Here is a 21,466-nt window from a genome sequence, read left to right as displayed (position 1 = left end):
ATAACAAACAAAACAAGAGTTATAGTGTCCGAAAAGGAGTAGGTAGAAGAAAAACTTATATTACCCTACCCCTTTCTCACTTCTCCTCTATTAACTCATATATCATAGAAATTAACTCATATATCATAGACTAGAGAGACTAGTGGAAAGAAAACATAAAAAATACACATATGGGTGTTTATTTTACCACACGGTGTCTATTTGCGTCTGTAGATTTCTCCTAAATTCCCCAAAAGTTAACATTAGATAATGCCTCATTTGCATATTTAAACATAAAATTCCAGAAAACTTCTAATACAAAAAATATTTGTCTTAATCTAAGTAATCAACTGGGGAAGTTTAATGGTAACATCAATTCGTTTTTTTTTTTTTTTTACCCTATTCACCTGTAGTGTCTTGCAAAATATATGGACTTTTACAATCCATATCTTTAAAGGCAGTTTTCTCAAAATGAGGTTTTTCTCTCAGACTCTGAGCCAGAAATCTCCACTTCAGTAGCACTTACATCCACCAAGCTTTCCTGTTTCATTCCTGTCTATTAGGGCTGTCAAAGTTAACTTGATAATGCATTAACGCGATAATACATTAACGCAAATTTGTTTTAACCCCACTAATTTATTTAACGCATTAATGCAACTTGCAATTTTTATATTGTACTAGCATCATATGAAACTAGAAAAACCTAATGAATCCATCGGTACTACCATGTCATACTAGCTTGTCGTGAAGGAGGTTAAATAACGCTAAATTTTGGCGAGGAAAAACTGGCAGGGCCATTTTCAAAGGGGGCCCTTGACCTCTGACCTCAAGATATGTGAATGAAAATGGGTTCTATGGGTACCCACGAGTCTCCCCTTTACAGACATGCCCACTTTATGATAATCACATGCAGTTTGGGGCAAGTCATAGTCAAGTCAGCGCACTGTCAGCTGTTGTTGCCTGTTGGGCTTGAGTTTGCCATGTTATGATTTAAGCACATTTTTTATGCTAACTGCAGTACCTGTGAGGGTTTCTGGACAATATATGTCATTGTTTTCTGTTGTTAATTGATTTCCAATAATAAATATATACAAATATTAAATCTCCATTTAAGGTACATTTTGATCAGTGTGATTAATTTTGTGATTAATTGCGATTAACTAGGAACAATTATGTGATTAATTGTGATTCATTTTTCATCGACAGCCCTACTATCTATATTCTGAAGGTTTTTACACAGTTTTTCATATATCATTCATAGCCTGATTTATAGGACATTTTATTCCTAAAAACATGGCAAAAATAGTTTTTTTTATGGCTGTTAACAGTATTTTCTGATTTATGGAGTGATAAAAAGAGATACTCCTTGTAACTCTAATAAGTCAACAAAATGAAACAAGAATTTTGAACCTGGCTTTATCCAATGTTTACATTTATGTTCTGGAAATGTATGCAAATTAGCACATACTCAATAAGACAATGCCTCATTTGCATATTTAAACATAAAATTTCAGAAAACTTTTAATACAAAAAAGAATTGCCTTAATGTAAGGAATCAACTGCGGAAGTTTCATAGTGATATATATATTAGATAATTATATATATATATATTAGATCCCCTTAACCCTACTCACATGTCTGGCCTGACTAACAGCACATGATGACACACAAAACTTCACTACATTGAGTAAAACTCTCTCAATTATAAAAAAAAGTCTCCTTCTTGAGCGTGTTTTTGAACATACTTTACAAACGGTCTGACATATTTCTATGTGGAAACAACAAGAGATGACTGGACAGAGTTCCACATAGAGACAAATATAATGAAATGAGTTAATTTGAAAGAAAAACAGAATTAACAGAATTTGAGATACTGCAGTTTCCACCGTTTCTTCCTTCACACCCTCACACTCCCATACAGGCATGCGAGCACACACCCACGCACGGACACACACAGTATCTCCATCATTCTCACACTCGTGGGTGTGACGCAGCTACATGCAACACACCAACCGCATGTTTTCGCATGTAGTTCGGCAGAATTGAGGACGTGGAAGATGAAATAATCAGTACTTTTTTTTTTTCCTCGAGGAGATTTGCCAAGAGACATTTGGGGGTATCTCTGAACCGTTTCCTGCAATCAACAGCTCGTCTGTTTTGGTGCTGAGAACCAAAATTCACTCTGACAGCTGTTGTTAACAGGCAAAGTGATGCATGAGCGTGTTCAGACGCAAGTAATTTGTAAAAAGCTGACTTTCATTGCAACTAATGAGGAATGAAAACACTTAATAGAGCTGGATGTATTGCTTGTTTTGTACCAGAAGAGGGAGCTGCTAGTGGGGCCAAGCTGAATCCAAACTCTTTAAAATAGGTCAGAGAAGTCTGTTGTCTCCCTCACACCTGGCTGTACCCGGCGCTCGCTTCCTCTTCACTTCCTTTAAATCCAGTAACATGATAACACCCTTTCTCTTTTTACCCTCCACCACGACATCACGCTGACTTTACCAAGCACTTTGGACGTGCTGCTCCACCCCTCCCTCCTTCCTGCTCCCTTCCCTCGCTCACACTCCATTTTCCCCTTCCTCCACCCTTCTCCTCCTCCTCTCGTCTCTCCTGCCGGGCCCCTCCCCGCCTTTATTGCACGGCTCAGCACAACTCCCAAACTTCAGCCATCACAGAACTCTGACAAATATTCCACACCACGAAGCACTCTAACGCGCTGCTTACTTTGCTACTATACGCTAACCTTGGGCTTGTGAAGGATGCACAAGGCAGGATGTGTGTTTCATCAAATGCAGATCAATATCACTGCAAGGTCACTTTAAAATTCAATTAATAAAAAAGTGAACATCCCACGAGCCCTCGCCACCCCTAGGAGGGGAGGGGGGCAAAACCCAACAAGACTCAATCCCAGGGCACACAAGTGAAGAAGAGATAAATTCATATCTGTATTATTAAGCACAAAGCCTTGTTTGGAGATGGGTTTGTCTGGAATGTCTCACCAACTCAATGTTTTATTAACGGTCCTGAAGCAAGCCAGCAAAAGCATATTGTGTCTTGCGCCACCATCTGTGTGTATTTTTCTTTGCATGTGTTTGTGTGCGACCAAATGTGTCTATTCCGTCATGCACGCTGGCTCATTAAGGTCAGGGAAGTGTGCGTGCAATCTGACTGGTTGGTCATGATAATTAAGTTTAAGAGTGCGAAGTTGTTCTGCATTGAACAACCGGTAATGTGCCACTTCACGCATCCACACAAGGGGCTGCATTAAAATATGCATGTTGAGCCACCACTCAGTCTTAATATTTAAACCAGCCTGGAGGTGAGGCCCGCTATAACACAGCCTGACAGACCGTGTGTACAAAACACTGGCTGCCTCCCATATAAACCCGCTCAGCACACACACACACACACACACACACACACACACACACATACATGCAGCAGAGCGGTGCTGAACACGTACACAAAGAAGATAAACACAAGCTGGGTTTAGACAGAGCCATAGATAAATCCATAAAATGTGCGTCCCATATGGAAGGAATGCTTTTATTAGCTAAGTCTGAGCCACAGAGGCTGCTGGGAGGTCTGCGGAGCGGGACCACAGGGATGCGACTGGTGCTTGTTTGCAGCGAAGGCGTGGATGTGGAGTGGCGGAGAGAGAGAGAGTGAGAGAATGTGACCCACGGAGGCCCAGGTGATCCGAGCGTTAATTACCGTCTGCTAATTACGAGAGAGACGCATCATTAAGCAGAGTGAGCCACCGGAGGGCTCGAGGACTCCCTGTCTCTACTCTACTCCTCTTTCTCCCTGACCCTGATCTTCTGTCCCAATTAGCACTGCCCTGCTCCCCCCCCACCGCCGCCCCCCCACCCCGCCATCCCCCCATCCCCCCTCCCTTGTGTGCTTCCATCAACACTGCTGCAGCCGCTGTCTAAACGCAGGCAGCATCGGCGGGACGCACCAGAGGCTGTAGAGGCACCTCAAACACACACGCACAGCCATTAGAGGAGACAGCGCTAAAGAGGCTGTGTAGACACCTCTGTCTTCTTGCACAATGACTAATGTGGCGTCACAAGCTGTCATCCATGCCTCGCTGAGTCTTCCTTTCCATTCCCCCGCCTTCATTGTCTTAAATTTTCTATCTGTAATATGAGCTTTTTCTTTCCCCTCCCTCTACTATTCATTTTTTCTACCCGTTACACAGCGCTTGACTGATAGCGAAGTGTGTGTTTGTGTGCTTCAAACAACTCCGAAGTGCAGGCACTTTTCAAAGAAAACGGCCTCGGATATTGTTTGAGATGCAGTAAATGACAGGTTCGGCTTGTTACGCAATTCTCCCTCAACTCTCCCCGGTCCCTCTCCTGTCCTCTGCCTCTCATCTTGCTTGAGATACGTGTTCCCGTCCCGGACCCCCCCGGGGTTTGAGGTAGGACAGGATCAGCTGCCGAGGGGTCAGTTCTGAACCTTCTGCCAGCCCGGACCATCTGGAACCCCACGACCAATAGGTCTGGGGCCGCGGCTCCACCACTGGGAAGGCGGCGAGGGAACGAAGGTGGAGAGGAAAAAAGATGCAGATGAGAGAGAGCGAGGCAGAGAGAGGAGGGAGGAGGGATAATGAAGATGAGGCAGAGAGGAAAGTGAGAGAGAAAGATGGTATTAGATGAGAAATGATGGAGATGAAGGGAAATAAGGGAGGAACAACTCTCGGTAACAAGGCCGAGAGTAGACGTGAAGGTGATGGTCTTTGACTAAGCACTGCAAACTATCCAGTGTGAATGTTTTTGAGTGTATGTAGCTCCATTATTTAGGGCTAATCTTCATATCTCCAGGTACAATTGAGAGGAGCAGCAATACTGTATAGCATACAACCTGAAGTGTTGGAGTGTGTATATCAAATATTTAACCGTAACATCAATATTACTCAACGCAGACACTCTCTTGGATAATTCAACAATATTGTAAAGTTATTTTAAGCCAGTCGGTTAAATGTTTCGCCTTTGTTCCTGTCAAAGATTTTGACAAGATGAAAGGAGCTAAATGCTACCGAACCCATAAACCTCAGAAGCCTTTACAAGTCCTGCACAAAGATGGAAATTCAGAGGTCTACCAAAGTCAGAATACTTACTATACTGTTCTTGCAGTCAAGAGCAAAAAACACAGAAAAACTGTTGGTGAATATACCCTAAACTGATTTAAATTATCCAATGAATATCAGCCCTGTTCATGAGGCAGATGACAGAGTGAGTTTTGGTTTTAGTTCACTCTCTCCACTTTCACCAGAGTTGTTTTCAGACGCAGCTAAAAAGCTTTAAAAAACCCTGTAAGAAGCATAGACTGTCTATAAGAAGTGGACGTAGTAACCGTGACCCCATTGGTTTGTGGACTGCCGTTTCGAAGCCTTGTGTCTGGCATTTTGGATGTTGCCATCTTGTTTTTTTGCAACCAGAAGTGACACAAGAAGGTGGAGCTAAGCACATCCAAACGCTGACATTTTCAAGTGACCAAAAAGATTATAATTAACTTTCATGAACTGAAAACACACTGTGAAAGGGTTAAAGTTGTAAGACAAAAACACGGACAACTCCCAGACTGGACAACGCCGTGGTAGCAACCTGTCAATCACAAGGTAGCCCCGCCCTAAAGCATCCCCTGCTTTATGGTCTGCTTGACTCTAAATGGGACCATCATTTACTAAATGAACATCAAGCTGTACTGAAGAAGACTTGAAACTAGCGATTGAGACCATAAACTCGTGTTTACAATGTTTACTGAGATAATAAATCAAGTGAGAAGTAATTTCATTTTCTCATAGACTTCTATACAATCAGACTTCTTTTTGCAACCAGAAGAGTCGCCCCCTGCTGGCTGTTAGAAAGAATGCAAGTTTAAGGCACTTCCGCATTGGCTTCACTTGACTCAGACCTGGAGGTAGCTCACTGGTAAGCAGGTTAGTGACTTGCTGGTGAACACAGTGGAGCATTTAGCAGCTAAAGAGACCAAAAACAGAGCTAATATAGAATGAATATTGGACATACAGTCATCAAGTGACCAGAAACACGACTCCAAATGAATGCTAATTTTGCTCCGTGACTGCTGGATGTGTAAATAAAAAGTAACATGTCAATGTTGAGTTTACAGCTTGTTTCCACTGACTCCAAGTAGCCAAACAAAATAAATAAAAAAATGCAGATTTTAGTATGCAAGTTGCTTTTTAAAAAAAAATCCACTGACCAGAATTTGGTCCCACTAATTTTGATTCGCAATAATGTAATTTTCTATCGGCTTCACAATGCTTCTCCAAAGTGAATCCCATTATTCTCTTGGCACTCCACCAACTGGCTCCCTCGTCCAGGTGAATGCATGTCATGTTAACAATGGCCAGACATGCTAATTATTTATGTGGCTGGCCAGGAGCATGTCCACTAGCCTTGCCAAGCAGAGAAACACAGACCTTTAGTGCTAAGTTGTCCTACTATATGCAGTTTCAGACATTCAAAACAGCTTCAAACTCTAATGCAATCAAACATCACTCATAACACACTAGTTTTGACAGGTTGTTATTTATTGCAGCACAGTCAAATCTTTTTTGTTTTCTCCTCTGTGTTAAAAAAAACTAAACATCACATCACCATGAGAATTGAAAAGCTTCCCAGAGAGATGTTACAGCACTTTGCGTGTGTGTGTGTGTGTGTGCAAGCTGCCAAAAATAAGATGAACACCACACTGGTCAACACTATGACAAGCTAAAATGACTTACTGCCACACAAATATTACTGCAAAAAAATATAGAGCGTAAATGAATCGTTGGAAAATTACTCATGGACTTGCGTGGTGTCCATTTGTCACACTGAGGGGAGAAGGACTGAAACTGGGCGGAGAACAGATACAGAAATAGAAGTGACCGGTGTCCCGATCACAGCTGTGACTTCTGTCTAAACTGAGCCAGGGATCAGTTGACTGTCTCCACAGACACTCTCACTGATGCAGAATCTGTTGGAGATGTGAGGAGCTTAACTCATAATGAAGTCCTTCAATTTGTTGCGTTACAAGATGCTTAATTTGGTGTTCAAAATGGACAAGCAAAAAATCTGTTCATGGTTGTACAAGTATAAAAGTCTCTGAGTGACACCTGTGTGCACATTCCCTTCGCTAAATGCTTGCTCAACTGGCAATTTTCACACCCCAAAAATGTTTACAACATTCTCCAGTGTGGATAAATGCAAGAAACCGCCCACACATTTTTATCTGGACTCATTTGGAAAACGTTGACCCACTCGCTCCTCGTGCAATGTTAGTTAAATTTGATACGTTTGCCGGCCAAAGGAGATGAGAAGACAGAGATGTTGCTGTATTTTCTCTTTTTTTTTTGTTTTTCGGGATGGATGGAGATCTTTTTACAAAAACAAGCTGGAACCTAATGTTGTTTTTTACACGTAGACAGCGTTGTCAGATTGGGCTCAGACTACAGGAGTTTTAAAGAGGACCTATTATGTTTATTTTCAGGTGCATACTTGTATTTTGTGTTTCTACTCAAACATGTTTTTGGTCAACTGACCCACAGTTGTGACCAAACTCAACGTTCAAACCAAACTCTTTGAACGTTGCTCCAAAAATGTGTAAATGTGTAACTTGGTGACATCACCACGTTACGGAAGAAAAGACAGGACTTTGAGCGAGATGTTTCAGGCAGTTCAGGAGCAGTGTTTCTGTGGGGGAGAGTAACTCCCTTTGGCCTGGACTTTGGGCTTTGTAACTTTGCAGACCTTTTAGATGCAGAAAAAACTATATAACACTAAAATAAAGGGAAAAGACACAAAAGCATAATAGGTCCTCTTTAAAATCCAAATTTTTTTTGAAATTGCGTTGCATCATGCACATACACAGGGCATTATTAAGATTATCGTGCTTTTTTACCTGAGCTTTCGCATTGCGAATAAAGGCATCAATCAATCACGTTGTGTGGAACGGGTTGAGTTGCGCCTATATTTATATAACAACATCACGGAGGTAGCGCAGTCCGAACCAAGACGGCAAACTTTACTTCTTTCAACCTTGGCAAAGGCAGTGCATACCTAATCCACTTCTTCCGTTCTTAACTTTCACAATAAAAGCCCTAGACATTTGCATGCAAGTATTTAGAATTTTCGTGTTGTTTATTCGTCTCACTCCCGGTGTGTAAAGGCTTTAAGACTGGATCTGTAAACCCCTCACATTATTAGATAATCTGAGCCAAACATCGGTACCAACCAAGGTCCCAGACCAGATGTCTCCTCCGATTGTCGGGAAGGGTGAATCAGGGATAAATCGGCCCAAAACTTCTGTAGTCTGAATCTGGCTTAAGTGTGTGTCTCAGATTGTGTTGCACAAGCTGTTTAGAGAAATCCGATGCCCTTTTTTAAGCTTTAAAGGAATAGATCTGGGAAATACTTTGCTTTTTGGTCAAGAGTTTGATGAGAAGATCGATATTGCTCTCATTTCTGTATGGTAAATATGAAGCTTAGCTTAGCACAAAGACTGGAAACAGGGAGAAACTAACTTTGTTTATTTGATTCAGATTTGTGCTTTTGTTGCAGTTTTACACTGGTGAATTTTCAATAAATGCTTATTGTTACAGTAGGTAACTGTTGAGCTTTGGAATAAGGACTACTCATTGTGAGGACAGTATAATTACAATCAAAGTCTAGCCAAACCTCAAACTTGTTTAACATGGAGGTGAAAAGAAAACTAAACGTCTGACGCACACTAAAAGCATTTCAACGTTGCACAAACTTTAAAATGTTCACACGGGGAAGGTGGGGAGATATTTATTTTATTGATTCAAGTGGATGATGCTAAACTTTCAATGACAGGTGACTTTTAGTAGAGGACAGAACAAACCGCGGAGTTGTTTGTTTATCAGGGATTGGAGCGGCAGTGGCGGGGGGGCAGAAGCAGCTGACCCGTTTGCCTTTTACTTGCCATATTTTTTTTTTTCAAAATGCATGAGCATCATATCACAATGCCATTTGCAAAACAATGTTTTATCTCTGTTCTAGGTAACAGGCAGGCTGATGCAGATTTATCCTCATATGAAACCATTTTCTCCAAGATGTATAGGACTGTGTTGACAGATGCTATGCTAATGGTTGTTGTGTAAATCGCATGCTGCCGGTGCATAAATTAGAGCGCAGCTCGTGTTGATCAGGATGAATCTGGGCTACACAGGAGGAGCGAGGCGATGCGAGGCGAGGAGTTGATCTGTTCATACTGCAGAGGCTCCCGTCAGTACAGGTCAGTCAAGGATGGCTCGATAGCGGGCTTAATATTGCAACAGAGAACATGAATAAAACAAACCTGATACCAACGGTACCACTCCCTCCATCCATTACTTACAACAGCAGGATATCAGAGCGGTCCTCCGGCCTGGGAAACCAGACACCCTTACAGTCGAAGGCACTCGTTAGTCCCTGGAAGTTAGGATGCATGGCGTGTAAACACGGCGACTTAATGTAGATCGGACTTAAACGGAAATTGTCAATCAGCGGCAGTCCTTGACCCCGGTTGGCTGATGGGGGTTCTCTCGAGGCCCGGGCTACCGCAGCCGTCCCGGGCCAGTTGGACAGTTGGCTGTCAGACTTAACGCTCATCAACAACGCGGCTCTATTACAATCGCAGAACAGCTGGAACATCAGGAGAATGACATTGACAGATTACTGTGCGGAGGAGTACATTTATAAGTAGCCGCAATTACATCCAGATCAACTGTCAAAACAGTCAGACGAGTCAGAAGAGATGAGGAGGCTCAAGTTGTTGCAAAGCTTCATCAGTGATTTTACAGTTATCATATACTCTGTGTGTCGAGTGTGTGGGTAGACGGGTGGGAGCGCACGCACAAGGCCTCATGATATTTAAACGTTGACAGCATGCCCGGCGCTCGTGTCCTCCGTCACTCTGTCTCCCGTTTCACTTCACTCCTCCAAACACGCTGCATGAAATCAACGTGCATCAAGCCTACTCATGCTAAATGACACAACTGTGCACCAGCACTATAATTTGTGTAATTTAATACTCGGTAAATGCTCTCACATGATATGTGTAATTACAGTGTTCATCAGTATTCCATAATCATATTTTACTGGGAGGGGCTCCTGTGAATCAGGAGCTGCGGTAACACTTTATAATAACCATCATTCATAAATGGTAAATTGATAGTTAATTTAACTCAGTTAATAGTTATTTACTGTTAACAAACAATGAAATGATAATAATGTTTACTAATTATTAGTAATGCTATAATTTCTGTTATTTTAACAGTTTTTTTTTGCACACATTATTACATTTTCTATTAAATTTGCGTTAATGCGTTATTATCGCCTTAACTTTAACAGCCCTACTACTACAGACCTACTATATATTATATATATATATATTTGTTATTTGTGAATGATTACGGAATTATTTGTAAACCTTTTGTAAATTATTTGTAAATTGTTTTTTAAAACATAAAGTTGCAACTGATGATTATAATACCTTGTTAAATGGTTAATAAATACTTTGTAAAGCATCTGTAAACATTATTTAGATAGATGGTTAATACTTTGTCAATGGTTAATAATTGGTTTCTGGTCCATCTGTAATGTTTATAGATGTTTTACACATGATTTCTTAAAGGTTTACAAATCATTTGGTAATCATTAACAAACACTAAATACAGTATATAAAATTTGTGTGCAATAATAAACTGTTAATACTTTACTAATGTAATCACAATGTAATTGTTATTGTCTCTTATCAGCTATGATACAATATATAATTTATAAACTAATTATTTCATATTACACAAACATAAATTACAGCATTACTAATAATTGGTAAACATTATTAATTATCAGTTTGTTGTTTGTTAACAGTAAAATAATTAAGTTTAACTAACTAAAAATTAACCATTTATAAATGATGGTTATTATAGAGTCTTACCGGTGCTACTTTTAAAAATAGACACGCTGATGGTTTCAGCTCCATTACAACCAGAATCACTAACCAGAGCGCTATTATTAAAGCCTTATGTCACCGCCTATCCCCCTACTTGTCCTCTCACCTGACTCACTTCCTTTCAATATGCAACTCCCCATGTCACCGATGTCCTTGTTCGTGTGTGTGAGTGAGGTGTCAGCATTTTATCAGGAATCGTTCAGCTGATGGCCTGTCACCCCGCCTTAAGGACGCGGCGAGGAGAGGCGAGGCGAGGCTCACCTTTGCCATGGCTGACATTTTAATTTGTCACCGTTGGCCGTCCTGTTTCCGTCAATAGTGCATCAATGCATCAGAACAAACGCCACGGGACACGAGGGGATTTCTGGATTCGATATTATTGATACGCACCTCTGATTAAGGCTTCACTGCTGCAGCTGCAGCGGTAGCCGGTATGGGTGTGTCAGGAGACGAGAACGGGAAGAGTGAAATTATACAACGGATCACGCCAGAGGAGATAATAGAAAGGTCAAATCTTCAAACATATAAATCTCCATTAAAGTACAGGCATGTGAGGTCATTAAGAGGCCAGCGGGAGAATTACAACAGTTTCCCAAAGCAATGCTTCATTCTAGTGGAACGTTTTTATATTTCAGCATGCTCTGCTCGTATGAATTCATGGACAGCCAGCGCTGCATATCTTCACCGCAGTGACTCACCTACAACCATTCAACACAAAAGGCAGAGTTCAAATAATTTACTCTGATGACATGACTGAGTATTTCTGTGTCTTCTCACATTAAGTTTCCAGAGTTATTTTTTGCTGTTACAAGAAACACTAAAACAACTGCCTGCTCAGTAAGGAGCAAGTTTCAATCATTGGGCAGCTCGCTCAATGTTTAGTATCTATTTTAGATGATGTGAGTGTTCAACAAGACCAAGCGTCTACAGCATAGAGATAGAATTGGAGTAGAACGGACATTCCCATTCAAATAAACGTAGCAGGATTTTTATGTATACCCTCCGTATAAACTAAACGACTTACGGCAAGTCGCAGACTCACTGAGGTGAGGTTTTGTAGTAACAACTTAACGAGCAGTGGAGTAGTCACGTTACGAAGCACAGAGAGTAAACGAGTAAAAATGAGACTACTTCTCACTTGATTTATTACCTCAGTAAACATTGTAAACATGAGTTTATGGTCTCAATCGCTAGTTTCAAGTCTTCTTCAATACAGCATGATGTTCATTTAGTAAATTATGGTCCCATTTAGAGTCAAATAGACCATAAAGCAGGGGATGCTTTAGGGCGGGGCTACCTTGTGATTGACAGGTCGCTACCACGGCGTTGTCCGATCTGGGAGTTGTCCGTGTTTTCGTCTTACAGCTTTAACCCTTTCACAGTGTGTTTTCAGTTCACAACTTCTTGGTCACCTAGAAATGTCTTTTTCAGCGTTCGTTTGTACTTAGCTCCACCCTTTCATGTCACTTCTGGTTGCAAAAAAACAAGCCAAAAACAGCCAAAAAAGCCGAACTCGAGGCTTCAAAATGGCAAATTAATGGGTGACGTCACTTTGACTACGTCCACCTCTTACATACAGTCTATGGTTGTGATACACTGAATCGCCTGAAGTGTATTTTCCAAATGCAGATACCTATATTCCAATCAATCAACATTTATTTGTATAGCCCTTTACAATAACCAAAAGGTACCCAACGTGCTTTACATTAACATCAATAAATAACTGGAATAAAAACACAACATATCATAAAATCATAAAAAGGTACATATAAAGCACAGGAAAAATGTCACAGCGCTACTAGGTATTAAAAGCCAATCTAAATAAAAAAGTCTTGAGCTTAGATTTAAAAAGTACTAGGTCAGTGACAGTGCGAATATCAGGGGGTAACTTGTTCCGTAGTTTAGGAGCAGCGACAGCAAAAGCACGATCATCCCACTGTTTATACCTCGACCTTGGGACTTGACACGATGACCACAAAGCCCTGTTACGCTCGCGGAGGGTTAAAATCTCGGACAAATAAGGCGGGACAAATATATATATATATATATATGGACAAATATATATATATATATATATATATATAGACAAAGTGTTGTTTTTAAAAACTCCTCAATCACTTCTCTAACTCTCTTAACATGCACCACTCTACTTCACACACACACATTTATACACCTTTTCCCTGGCTGGGACGGTCATTAAGCCCTCATAGTGGCGTCCGTCAGTGCGGCCGAGACACCTCTCCCAGACGTCAATACAGGTTTGGCACACCTTGGCCCACGGTGCCCTCTGAGACCCCACCAGTGTCCTGCACGTGTCAGCAGAAACAGAAGCCACTGTGTCAGGCTGCTGTTCCCTCCGTCCCTCCCTCCCTCCCTCTAAAGCCCTCCATCCATCCCCCGCTCCGTCCGGTCCCAGGGGCAGCAGGTCAATCCTAATTGTATGCTAATCAGGGCATTGCGCGCGTCTCTCTAACTGCTGACAATCGATGGGTGACATCAAGGTATTGTAGCCAATGCAAAAGAGAGCCTCCGGAGTAAACAAGGAGGACAGGATGTGGATGCAGAAGAAGTGCCTGTCAGTCTGCCGTCACTGAACGGCCTTCACTCTGCACGCTATGTTAGAATCTTCTTTACTTCATTTCACAGCAGGAAGATGCTTTTTTGTGTTAATTTGCTCAGAGGTAATGATTTATTATTACAGAATGAATGAACTTGACCTACATTATCAACCACAACCAGATAGTTTTTAAGAGTCACTTTATGAATAGACTCTTACTCATTGTGGATACAATGACTGTGGCATGATGCAGCAATTGTGAATGAATGATGCTACAGACTCAAGGTCTCCATCCGCTACCACTGTAGTGTCTCTCCATTTGCCTCTCACTTTCCCCCTCTTTCCGTCCAGACGCATCATAATGACTCTCCTCCGTATAGCTCCGACAAATCTGTTCCGACTCCCAGTTAAACCAAAACTGGCGGGTTCCAAATGAATGAAACATGGATAAGCAGCGATGACACAGAATGTGATGAATAAATCCCCTCAATATGGGATGTGGGTTTGTAATAAGCCACTCTGTATGGGTGTATGTGTTTGTGTGTGCATGTAAGTGTCTGTGCATGTGTTATTGCTTACGTGAGAACATGAAAGTGTGAATGCGTTTTTCCGTGTGTCGTGACGAGGGCACGCACAAGTTCACCGGCTGCAGTGCAACTTTTAATTTCAACTGTATTAATGGCTTCTATCGTGTACAAATATTGTATTTCAATGGAAAAACAAACTAGGGCAAATAATCATGATATGGCTAAATTATTCAGTGAATATTGTTAACACTGTAAGCATCTTTCACGTCAAAGTTAAAGGAGAAATCTGGTTTATAACCACTGAAATCTTTGTTTTTTTGTAGTTTTTGCCTTCATATCTATTAGTTATGATAAGACTGTACTCAATGTAACTGACCCTTCGCTTCGGCTTGACCCTGTAGTCACTGCTGCTGTGACTTTCCAATCTAGCAAGCCACATAATGCAGTTTACAGGGACAACGGTGGCAGATTTACCACTTAGAAATTCTTGCAAAATTTTGAAAAAATGGGTGTTTGACTTCACACAGACGTAGACAAAAGCAGGACTGCCAGTTTGCCGGCTGAAATGACACCTGTTTCAAGCATAGACTGTATATAAGAAGTGGATGTAGTCACCGTGACATCACCTATTGGTTTGTGGACTGCCGTTTTGAAGCCTCGAGTTCGGCATTTTGGCTGTCGCCCTCTTGGTTTTTTGCAACTAGAAGTGACATGAGAGGGTGGAGCTAAGTACACGCTGAATAAGACATTTTCAAGCGAACAAAATGTTACAATCAACTTTCATGAACTAAAAACACACTGTAAAAGGGTTAAAGTTGTAAGACAAAAACACGGACAACTCCCAGACCGGACAACGCCGTGGTAGCGACCTGTCAATCCCAAGGTAGCCCCGCCCTAAAGCATCCCGTGCTTTATGGTCTATTTGACTCTAAATAGGACCGTAATTTACTAAATGAACATCATGCTGTGTTGAAGAAGACTTGAAACTAGCGATTGAGACCATAAACTCATGTTTACAATGTTTACTGAAGTAATAAATCAAGTTAGAAGTAGGCTCATTTTCTCATAGACTTCTATACAATCAGACTTCTTTTTGCAACCAGAGGAGTCGTCCCCTGCTGGCTATTAGTCCAGGCTTTCAACTTACTCCAATGTAAAAACACCCGCGTCATTATTAGACGGTCAGAGCAACTGATGAAGTATAAAGAGTGAGAAAGTCTGCGTAGGGCCATTGGGAGGTGTAGTCGAACGGGTCAAACAAACACTAGACTTTCGCCCAGGAGACCTTTGTATATGTCCCGTTAAAACCAAGTCAACGTTGACTTATTTTACTGTTAACGCAAACCACGATCTTTTCCTAAGCCTTGTTGTACAAGTAAAACATGAAAAGTAAATCCAGTTAGTCAGACATGCTAACATATGCAGCTTAAAAACAGGTAAAAAACAGAAGTAACACAGGAAAAAGTTTGCGTCTTCCAACTAAGTTTGGTTAACCTGGGGATTTATTCAAAACCTGTATGATCATCTGACTGCTCATGTTTCTCGCCCCATTTGACCTTTTTTTAGCAATGTTAACTTGTTGAGTGAGTATCTTTGATGATATAAACCGTCAAAAGACCCAAGTTGTAATAAACCAGAACTATTCTTTAACCTTCTGTGCGTGCTACGCCTCTCAAAAAAACACTTTCATCTACCTCCCTTTCCCTTCTCATGCCTCCACCCAGTGAAATCTTTTACTCCGTTACCCATCCATCTTTTCTATTCCTCACACATCTCTGATCCCACACAAATTACCTCCCAAATCCCCTCCCAACAACCCCCTCTTGGCTCCTCTATTTCTCGTCATTTATCCACCCTCATCTACCCCGACAGGTCCCATGGTTCTCTCCCTCCTCCACCTCCCTTTGCTGCACCTCTTTCCCCCTCATCCCGTCCCAGAGGCCTCCTGATATCGGGGTCAGTGTAATCCCGCCATACGTAATCTCCAGTTAAATCCTCTCAATCTCTCACGATTAAACACAAAAAGATGTCCGAACAAGAGCTGGAAAAATTACGGGCCCAGTGCTGCATCAGGCTGCTTCGGGAGCAGAGTGAAGGGGTGAGGAAGAGGGGAGAAAGGTAACAAACAGAACAAGGTTTTATCTGTACATCTAACCTGTGTGTAAACACCTTATCTCTGCTTGTTTCCCCATAATTGGAGACTATATGAGTTTGAGTGTTATTGGGGCAACAGAAGGTCAGCTGAGGTAATGGGACTGAGTGGGAAGCAGCGTGTCTGTATTCCAGCGGAGGAGAACAGGGTGCCTTGAGGTTAACAATGCAGAGATCTTCACCATCACTCACTAGTCTTTCATCTCTCTATCCCTTTAACCCTCCTCCCTGCTTAAGGAGGCAGCGCAAAAAATCAGTTCATCATGACACACTCTGTTCAACGTCTTTATCATTCTTTGTATAAAAGACCTTTGTGTTGTAAAGACAACAACCCTCGGTGCGCAGACAGAAGGGAAATCTTGTCCAAACTCAAATGTTGCCCTTGAAGAATAAAAGGGGTAAACTTTTAGTTGCAAGTCGTGACACAAAAGCTCCCCACAATGCGAGCCTTCTGTCATCCCACAGGTACACGCAAGGTCACAAACTTCAGAATACACACACTCTGTCACACACAGTCAGACTCAGCTGTACTGTGGTCATGTGTGTGCTGTTGGAGATGGCAGTGGGCCAGGCCACATGTGTTCTGGAGCTGGTTGGATCTGGACCCCGAAGGCGAGCCGGGGCCATGTGACGTGCTCCTGTTAGGGACGCCTGGATTCCCTGCTGACAGGGGCACAGCAGAACCGACCCGACAATGCCACTCTGGATCGATCCCGCAAGGACAAAGCAGCTGCCTTGAGAGAGAGATGAAAATGGCCCCGGTGATTGGCCCACTGGTGACTTCTCACCACAGTACTGGGGAGAGAGAGGTGACCTTTTTGGCTTTGAATCCCAGCAGCTGCTCTGATCTGGAATTTCTGCCTCCAATCCAACCCAATGGAGGTGAATATAATTTTGTTTGCTCATAGCTTTATAAATACAATAAAGGGTTATGGTTGGTGATATTCTCTATTTTTCCTAATGTCACCTAATCATTCCGCTAACACGTACTGCTTCCATATGCCGGCATTATCGTTCGAAAACTATTAAAAATATATATATGAGACGAGTGACACCATATGATGAACATGGGCACTGTGGTTTATTTTGATACAATCCTGTGGGCAGCCACCGGGTCTGAAAAGTGAAGCCAATGCTGAACTGCCTTAAACTTGAACTCTATCTAACAGCCAGCAGGGGGCGACTCCTCTGGTTGCAAAAATGAGTCTGATTGTATAGAAGTCTATGAGAAAATTATCCTACTTCTCACTTGATTTATTACCTCAGTAAACATTGTAAACATGAGTTTATGGTCTCAATCGCTAGTTTCAAGTCTTCTTCAATACAGCATGATGTTCATTTAGTAAATGATGGTCCCATTTAGAGTCAAATAGACCATAAAGCAGGGGATGCTTTAGGGCACTTGTGATTGACAGGTCGCTACCACGTCGTTGTCCTGTCTGGGAGTTGTCCATGTTTTTGTCTTACAACTTTAACCCTTTCACAGTGTGTTTTAAGTTCATGAAAGTTAATTATAAAATTTTTGGTCGCCTTAAAATGTCTTATTCAGCATTCGGTGATACTTAGCTCCACCCTCTCGTGTCATTTCTGGTTGCCAAAAAAACAAGATCGCAACAGCCAAAAACCAAGATGGTGACGGCCAAAATGCTGAACTCGAGGCTTCAAAACGGCAGTCCACAAACCAATGGGTGACGTCACGGTGACTACGTGCACTTCTTATATACAGTCTATGAGTCAATCCCACATATACCGTCCTGCTGCCTTAAAGAGGCCTACTCCAAATGTATAATTTACAAATACAAATACACAATTTACTCTTATTTTAGAATACAATCATACTGATTTAGGATATTTCTTAGCTTTCTAAAAAAACGAAACTATCAATTTGTGATTAAATTTGAAAGATGTACTGTAGGTCTAGGGATGTCACAAAACCAGAAATGTAGTATTCCATACCAATACCAGTGAAATGCCACGATACTCGATACACAATTCGATACCACGGTAAAAAAACAAAAAACAAAACAATAAATCCAATGTACTTCAACTTACACTCATTTATAGTGTATTATTATGATCATTATAGTTTGCATACTGGAATTTATTATTAATTCCTGATGATCCGCCTCGTTTCTCACCAAAAACTACATTTTACAATATTACATTTGAACACATCATGATGTTATTATTTATTCCATCCAATACTCTAGTTTACTGAATAGAACATGAACGCATCATATTATATCTCAATGCAAACTAAGTTAACGTTAGCTGTTGGCTCTGTTATGTAACCAAGCAGGAATGTGCTATCGTTAGCTAGCTCTCCTCCTGCCGATTTCAACCTGGATTTGTCATTCACATGTGGCATTATCAGGGACATTTTCTCTCGTCCCGGGACGACGGCATGTCATTAGTCTCGAGCCCTGATCCCCGGTTCCTATGGTACCTGGAGTACGAGTGTGGTGCTCACAATGACAATGCTAACATGCTGGTGTTTAGCAGATTCAGGTGTTCACCATCTTAGTTTAGGGTTTGCAGATATTTAGTCATAAACCAAAGTATTGAACCTGATGAAGGCACTAGATTAAATGTCAAGGGATCTATAAATTTATTAGAATTCATCCTGAGGTGCACATGGATGTTTGTAACAAATTGCAGGGCAATCCATTCAATAGTTGTTGAGATAGTCTTGACCAAAGACCCTGCAATCCATAGAGCCATTAAGTCCTCCCTGTTACAACCCTGACCATGGCCACTCGACTGGCCTCTTCTATCGAGCTGGTGACGTTTAACCCACAAAGGTCTTGTGCTTCAGCTACATAAATAGTTAGAATTGACTTGTGGGAAATGATGTCTGTCTGCTAAAAACAGAAATATTACATAAACGGTATTAGATTGTTTTAGTTCCTATCCCTGTCGAGACAAATTGAATGAACTGCACAACATACTTCTGAGCACTACCATGTTCCAAGGCTGGATTATCACAAACGTGTATGTGATTCTGAATGAGGTTTTTCTGGGAATTTCCAGTTTTTCTCTCTACTGAGAGAGGCACAAACGCATTGTTGATGTTGGTCTTTTCATGGGAATATATTGCCAGCCTTATACTTTCCAGAAACAGTGTCCCTGTTGTTCTAGATAACCCACACAACCGAGTGTGAATAGTTTTCTCAGGGTCTAGCTCCAGTGACAAATGTTCACAGTGTAAGTGTCCTTGTTACAGTGGTAACAGGGACATTGTTTCTGTTGGATTTTTAAAAAACTTGCTGCGAGGGGTTAATCAATCCTTTAACGCGCACATATAGATTCATGTACTGTAGCTGTTAGATAAGGTGTAAAATTCTAATTTCTCTCACCCTCTCTGTCGCCACACTGACACAAATACACACCACCTTCTTCACAAACAAACAAACATTGCACAATGTGATGGTCGCGGATCATTTCTGGACATTTGTCACCGGCCTCTTTAATAGGGAAACTAGAGCCGCTGGGGGGGGTGGCCGATGACAAACTGTAAGACTTCCGCTTCTCTTCTTTCACACACTTATGAGAATCCGATACGACTGGAGCAGGCACTGGCCCTCTTCCCTTCCTCTGCTCAGCACTCCATCCATGTGGATAAGTGAGCAGAAATACAGAGAGATGGTGAGCAAGAGAGAGAGAGAGAGAGTGTGAGTGCAACATCAAGATAAAGAGATGGAAAAAAGGGTTAGTGGGTGCAGTAGAGAGCAGAAAAAGGAGAAGCGTTGGGAGCCCGGGGGGTGGGGGCAGCATGCAGGAGCGAGGAGGGAGACTTGCCGGGTTTTTTTTTGTGGAGACATGATATAAAGTGAAAAAGATAGAAGTGTTTGAGATGAGAGGATGAGTTTAAAAGAGTGAAAGAGAGAGTGGAGGAAAGTCGGGAAGGAAAAAGAAAACAGCTGGCTTAGAGGAATGCGGCGAAGAAGGAGAAAAAAACCCTCATGTGAAGACGAACCTGCATAATTCATGTTCTGCTCCTTTTAGAAACAGCAGCTTCATCAGGACAGGGCCGCTTGACTGTAGCAATGCAGTGTGTGTGTGTGTGTGAGAGAGAGAGAGAAAAAGTGTGTGTTGCACTGAATTCTGCTTGTAGTGGCATGTTTGTTAGTTGTGCGCTTTCTCTGTGGTTGTACTTTTCACAGTGCTGGTGTACAATGTGTCTAAGCACACAGATGTTCCCGTGCATGTGTGTGTGTGTGTGTGTGTGTGTTTAACTGGAAGAGGGCGCCTTCACCTTCACCCTCACTCTCCCCGACTGCACTCTACAAGGCCATTAGAGCTCCCTGAGGCCCGCGGAGGCTGCTCGTCTCTGTGTCTGCTTTCATGTGTCAGTGAGTGGGCTCAAATGTGTGTGTGGGTGTGCGTGTGTGTGTGTGTGTGTGTGTCAACCCCACAGAGTGCACGGTAAAGTTGAATGGTAGTATGTTTTTCCGAGCCCCGCTGAATGGATGCATGTGGGTGTGCAGGCGGCCATGTGCAGGACTACCTTCATGTTTCTGCTTTCATTATCAGACATTTTTCTGTCCCTGTCGGAGAGACGTTAATGTGCAAGTGTGTGTGTGTGTGTGTGTGTGTGTGAGAATATTCCTGTGGTGTGAGGAATGTTAAGAGTGTTTTTTTACAACCCCCGATTGGCTCGGAAGTCCATCCGGGTTGCATCAATTTCCAATCGTAAATATTAAACATGTTAAATATTTACGATGGGATATCCGGTTGTGTGTGGGGAACCCCGAGGACGGCCGATGACGCAGTCATGTTGGAAAGAACGATACAGAACCAAGCTGACTGAAGAAGGAAGGACAACCACCGCGGCTAATGCATGAGCTAATGCTAAACGTGAAGCATAACGTAGTTGTAAGAAGGAGCTCCGAAGTGGTGGACCAACTTGTTGATTTGTGGCAACAGCACAAGTGTTTATTTAACGTGTCTCCATGACTTCATCCATCCATCCTTCGTCATTTTTTCGGTAAAAAGTCAAAACTAACATCACTAATTCTTCCTGCATCTGCCATGTTTCTTTACACCAAAGTTTGATCGTGAGAGATTTTGCGAGATTTAAATATTTTTGTAGCGAGGACTCCCCCCTCCAATCTTTTACATAGCAATTATATTATGATGGAATCTATCAATGTACATATGCAACCTGATCTCACAGGAAGGCGTATAAACCAAGCCTCCAGGGAGACAAAACTTTGAGGCAAATTTTCGTAGTGGCCAAACGGTGGTACTACAACTTGCGTGTCCGTTAGGTGGGCCC

Source organism: Sebastes fasciatus, chromosome 19, assembly GCF_043250625.1.
Source record: "Sebastes fasciatus isolate fSebFas1 chromosome 19, fSebFas1.pri, whole genome shotgun sequence".
Taxonomy (NCBI): domain Eukaryota; kingdom Metazoa; phylum Chordata; class Actinopteri; order Perciformes; family Sebastidae; genus Sebastes; species Sebastes fasciatus.
This window is presented reverse-complemented; position numbering follows the sequence as displayed.